We start from the raw sequence: 6,000 nt of genomic DNA, 5'->3' as shown, positions 1-6,000 counted from the left end.
GTGCCTCAGTCTCCCGAGTAGCTGGGACTACAGGTGCGTGTCACCACACCTGGCTAAATTTTTTTTGTATTTTAGTAGAGACAGGGTTTCACCATGTTGCCCAGGGTGGTCTCAAACTCCTCAGCTCAGGCAATCCACCTGTCCCGGCCTCCCAAAGTGCTAGGATTACAGGCGTGAGCCACTGTATCCAGCCTAGATTGTTCTTTATAACAGCATGAAACGGGAAGGACCCTAAACATTCAAGAGGAGGAAAGCAGTGGTGTCCACCATGGTACAGCTATGTGACGAGATCTTATGCAGAATTAAAGTATGACGGGCCAGGTGGGGTGACTCACGCCTCTAATCCCAGCACTTACGGATGCTAAGGTGGGAAGATCACTTGAACCCAGGAGTTCAAGACTGCTTTTATTTAAAAAAAAAAAAAAGTATGATGGTTAAAACATTGGGGTAAAATAACTCAGGTAGTTCTCACATTTTTAAAAAGCAGAAATTAAACTGCATGTGAGGTATGATTTCTAGTATAGAATAAAATGCTGCACTTTTAAAGCAAATTCTAGCTGTATATACACCAACAATAGCATTGTTAGTGGTGTACTCCTTGGGCAGTGTGTGGAAATATAGCAAGATATGACTAATTAAATGCAAGAGTCCCTGTTCCCACTCAGGGCCTCCCAGCTGCCTGGGACACCCAGCTCTGCCACTGCATGCCCTACAAACTGTCACCTGGACCTCAGGCTAGGATGCTAACCCAGGTGTGTGCTGAGCCCATGCACCTCAGAGTTTCTTCATGAAGGACACCACAACAGCAGGAATGCCACCAGATGTGCCAGAGTCCAAGTTCTCCTGGGGATTCTTTCTATCTCTTTAGACTTTCAGCTGACACTCACACAGTGCTGGTTGCATCAATGCTGAGGACACTGTGAGCCCTGACCCTGACTTCAGGGAGCTTACAATCAATCTAGCATAAATATCCACAAGTGAACCCCACCTTCCCCTCCTCAGAAGTCCCCTCCTCTATTCGTCTCACTGGCTGCACCTGCATCTCATCCTTGGGAGCCAAGGGCTATAGAAGGACAATTTTCTGCCATACCCACGAGTCTGTACCAGTCCTCAGCATAGCACCTGGCCCATGGAAGCCACCAGTGTGCGTGGGAAGGATGACTGCATGAACCAGTGTTTTGTTTTGTTTTTGTTTGTTTGTTTGTTGAGACAGGGTCTCGCTCTGTTGCCCAGGCTGGAGTACTAAGGTGGAATCACAGCTGACTGCAGCCTCAAACTCTCAAACTGGTGGCCTCAAGCAATCCTCCTACCTTAGCCCCCCGAGTAGCTGGAGTTACAGGTGTGTGTGACCACAGTCAGCTAATGTTTTCATTTTTTGTAGAGATGGTATCTCACTATGTTGCCCAGGCTGGTATTGAACTCCTGAGCTCAAGCAGTCCTCCCACCTCAGCCTCCCAAAGTGCATGAACCAGTTTTAAAACAGTAATTAGAACTTCTGTAAGCTGAGAGCATGCTATCCTTAAATCGGTAGTCCCCAGAGGCACGGGGCACCCTGTGGCCAGGAGGATCTTGGGCACCTCTGTTACCAGTCCAGCTTGGTTTAACTAGGGGGAGGGCCCCTTGGACCAGAAGGGCATCTTCTATCCCTCCCACCCCAATTCAAGTACCAGGTGTGGCTCCCCCAGCTCCCTGCTATCTCAGTTCAACCTCCCTGGGGGCAGGTGGGGGCACCCAGCCCCAGCATGCTCTGTTGGCTGTTCCACTTCCTTGTTCCCTCTCTTCCCTCTTCTCACCCTTAGTTCCATTCTCCTCATTGTTGCAAGCCAGGGTCACCATGAACTTGGCATCCCCAGGACGCTGCAAATTTACCTTCATCTTCCCAGCAAATCCTGCCAGGGAGACACTGTCCCCATTTTATAAGCAAAGCACACTGGCCCCAGAGTATTTTGGCAGCTGCTGCTGCTGAAAGAAGCCAAATAACACATCAAAAAACTACAGATGAAAATGGGGCCAAATTGATGACACAGAACAGAAGGGAGTCCAGATCACAGCTGGATCGGGGGGTGCCTCTAAGCCCATGGCCCCAGTGTTTTCTATAGGATGCCCAAGGGCCAGAGAGGCTAAGAGGGAGGAAGGGGACAGCCCCCACTGCACCCCCCAGCTTTCATGCCTGGGTGGGGAATCCCAAGGAATAGGTGAGTCTCAAGGCCCCCCACTTTCAACTTGTGGTGAAGGGAGGCAGGGTGCATTGTAGTGGGTTTAGTTGAATTTTTTATGTATGTATTTATTTATTTGCAAGTCTATGGGATTAATGAAGTAATTCGGGAAATCTGGGGTCTGCACTCCTGGACTCACAATGAAAGCTAAACATTTTTTTTCGTAATCCCAGCACTTTGGGAGGCCGAGGTGGACGGATCACATGAGGTCGGGAGTTCAAGACCAGCCTGGCCAACATGGTGAAATACCGTCTGTACTAAAAATACAGAAATTAGCTGGGCGTGGTGGTGGACGCCTGTAGTCCCAGCTACTCAGGAGGCTAAAGCAGGAGAATCGCTTGAACTGGGGAGGCAGAGGTTGCAGTGAGCTGAGATCACAACTGCACTCCAGCCTGGGAGACAGAGCTAGACAAGAAGAAAGAAGAAAGAGAGAAAGAGAGAAAGAGAGAAGGAAAGAAGGAAAGAAGGAAGGAAGAAAGGAAGGAGAGAGAGAGAAAGAAAGGAGGGAGGGAGGGAAGAAAGAAAGAGAAAAAGAAAGAAAGAAAGAAAAAAAGAAAGAAAGAAAGAAAGAAAGAAAGAAAGAAAGAAAGAAAGAAAGAGAAGAAAGAGAGAGAGAGAAAGAGAGAGAAAGAAAGAAAGAAAGAAAAAGAAAGAAAGAAAGAAAGAAAGAAAGAAAGAAAGAAAGAAAGAAAGAAAGAAAGAAAGAAAGAAAGAAAGAAAGAGAAAGAAAAAGAAAGAAAGAAAAAGAGGGAGGAGGAGGAGGAAAGAGGAAGAGGAAGGAAGAGGAAGAGAGACACGCGAGCCCCTTTTAAGAATAAATATTTTTAAGAATAAATCTCAGCTGTGTTATCCGTCTTGTCACATCACTGAAATGTGGGGATGAGGAGAACATAGTTCCACATTGACACAGACGAGCTGTTTACATCGAGGCAGACGAGCAGGCAGGAGTGTGCAGCCTGTGCGGCTCTCTGTTTCTTTCACCTGTTAAGCGCAGAGTTTCTAGCTGCAACTAAAGACCCACCCAGGCCGAGTGCCCTTGGATTCTGTGGGACGGCGGCCTCGTGTCCACCGCCTGGGGACACCGACTTGGGGCTGCGGACCTTGGAGCGCGCCCGGCGGGCTTTGGTTTGGGCAAGGCTGCCATCGTGTGGCCGCCATGGGTATTTCCCTCGGAAAGCGGCCGGGCAGCGAGCGGGCAGCGAGCGGGCAGCGAGCAGGCGCCCGCGCGTCTTGGTTTTACAGGGGTCCACGCTCTCCGCAAGTCTGTCCTGAGATCGCCGTTTTCTCCCACCAGCCAGAATGGAGCTCACTGCCGCAACCCGGGTCTGTCTTCTCCAGGGCACCTCCTAGGCCGTGCCCCGAGCCTTGACTGCAGTAGGTGGTGGTTTCTCCTCTAAAGGAAGAACTTGCCTGTCAGGGCAGTCCACAGTCCAAAATGTGACGCATACCGGAGCTCAGGCCTGGTATCAATCTTAGCATAGCATTTCAGGCTGAATAACTCTTTTATGGGAGCTTTCCTGCCTCCACCCACTAGATGCCAGTACCACCTCTCACCCAACTGTGACAACCCAAAATATCTCCAGACATGGCCAAATGTCCAGGGTTAGGAGGCAAAGCTACCAACCTGAGAACCTAGGAGGGGGTGTACTCATTTCCCATTGCAACTGTAAGAAATTATCACAAATTTAGTGGCCTAAAACTACCAGGATTTCTTACCACACAGTTCTGGAAGTCAGAAGTCTAAAACAGGTCTTGCTGGGCTAAGGTCAAGCTGGTTCCTTCTGGAGGCTCCAGGGAAGCATCTGTTTCCTGGTCCTTTCCACATAGGCGGCCTGCATTCTTTGGCTCATGGCCCCTTCCTTCATCTCCAAAACCATCAATGGCTGAGTGTGTCTTTCTCATGCTGCAAGGCTCTGACGGTTCTCCTGCAGTCACATCTCTCTGTGCGTCCCTCATTTAAACGACCCTTGTAATCACACTGGGCCACCCAGAGGATCCAGGATAATCTCTCCCTCTCACAATCTTTTTTTTTTTTTTTTTTTTTTTTTTTTTTGAGACAGAGTCTCACTCTGTCCCCCAAGCTGGAGTGCAGTGGCCGCATCTCAGCTCACTGCAAGCTCCGCCTCCCGGGTTTACGCCATTCTCCTGCCTCAGCCTCCCGAGTAGCTGGGACTTCAGGTGCCCACTACCTCGCCTGGCTAGTTTTTTTGTATTTTTTAGTAGAGACGGGGTTTCATCATGTTAGCCAGGATGATCTCGATCTCCTGACCTCATGATCCGCCTCCCAAAGTGCTGGGATTACAGGCTTGAGCCACCGCACCCCGTCTCCCTCTCACAATCTTTAGCTTAGTCGCATCTGAGAGTCGCTTTTACCAGGTAAGGTAACTGATATGGTTTGGATGTGTCCCCACCTACATCTCATCTTAAATTGTAGCTCCCATAATTCCCTTGTGTGGTGAGAGGGTCCCAGTGGGAGATAATTGAATCATGGGGCACTTTCCCCCATACTGTTCTTGTGATAGTTAATAGGTCTGAAGAGATCTGGTAGTTTTATAAAGGGAAACCCCTTTCACTTGCATCTCGTTTCTCTCTTGTCTGCTGCTGTGTAAGACGTGCCTTTCACCTTCCGCCGTAATTGTGAGGATTCCCCAGCCACTTGGAACTGTGAGTCCATTAAACCTCTTTTTCTTTATAAATTACCCAGTCCCAGGTATGTCTTTATCAACAGCATGAAAACGAACTAATACAGTAACACACTCACAGGTTCCCAGGATTCCCATGTGAGCATCTTTGGGGGCTGCCACAAGAAGATACAAGTGTAAGCCTTGACCAGGCTAGAGAGACAGTGCAGATGAGTGACACAGGCCAGTGAGTGGTGGGGATATGCCCTCCAGGAAAGGGACAGCAGCTTCCAGGCCCTAAAACATCTCACCTGCTGACTAATTTGAACCCTCAAGCTGCCAGTTTACAGACCCTGACTCATCCTCTTCCTTTCACCAACAAGAACCTGAGGGACCCAGAAGGAAAGTGATCATCCCAGCCCCCTCTGGAGGAAGGAGCCAGGCTGAAGCCAGACCCCAAGCTCTTCCCAGTTCTGGGACACAAGTCTATGTTACCCACTCTCAAAGGGAAACATTTCTGCCATGGGGTTTCAAGCTGTGCATGAGGCTAGGGAGGAAGTGGTGGTCCCCACACCATCTACACTCCACACCTCCCACCAGAGGTTGGAGACCGGCTGTGAGAATCAGCCCAGGGCCCTGCCTGAGGGGCTGGATGTGAGAGCAACGTGGGCACCATGGCTCTCTGGGGACTGACGGGATGGGCTCAGGGGTCTCTCCCTCACTTGGAGGGTGAGACCTGTGTTTGGCTCTGCATTGAGTGTGAGGATACGGAGTGCCAGGGAGGGAAGCAGAAAAGAAATGCCCAGTTATTGGCTTGGAAGTCTAAAAAGCCAGGCTCACTTGGGCAGCGGTAGGAAGGGCATCGTAGAAGCTCTCAAATAGATTTAGGGGTTCCAGAGTAGAAGAGAGGTGTGTTCCAATTCCAGCTTGGAGTTCTCAGAGAGTGAGTGGCCCCAACCCCAGGGCTTAGAAGAGGACTGCACGAGGGTGCAGGGTCAGCCCCACAACAAAGCCAGGAGTCCCCAGTGGGGACAGACAAATGATGCTTTCCCATGTGACCAGGGACAGAGGCGACGCAGGTTGAGAGCAAGAACTTGCCAGCCACAAACGCCACTTCCTGGACAGGGGTTTGGGGGAGAAGTGTCAACAGAAGCCAGCAGGAC

Source organism: Papio anubis, chromosome 7 (genome assembly GCF_008728515.1).
Source record: "Papio anubis isolate 15944 chromosome 7, Panubis1.0, whole genome shotgun sequence".
Classification (NCBI taxonomy): Eukaryota; Metazoa; Chordata; class Mammalia; order Primates; family Cercopithecidae; genus Papio; species Papio anubis.
This window is presented reverse-complemented; position numbering follows the sequence as displayed.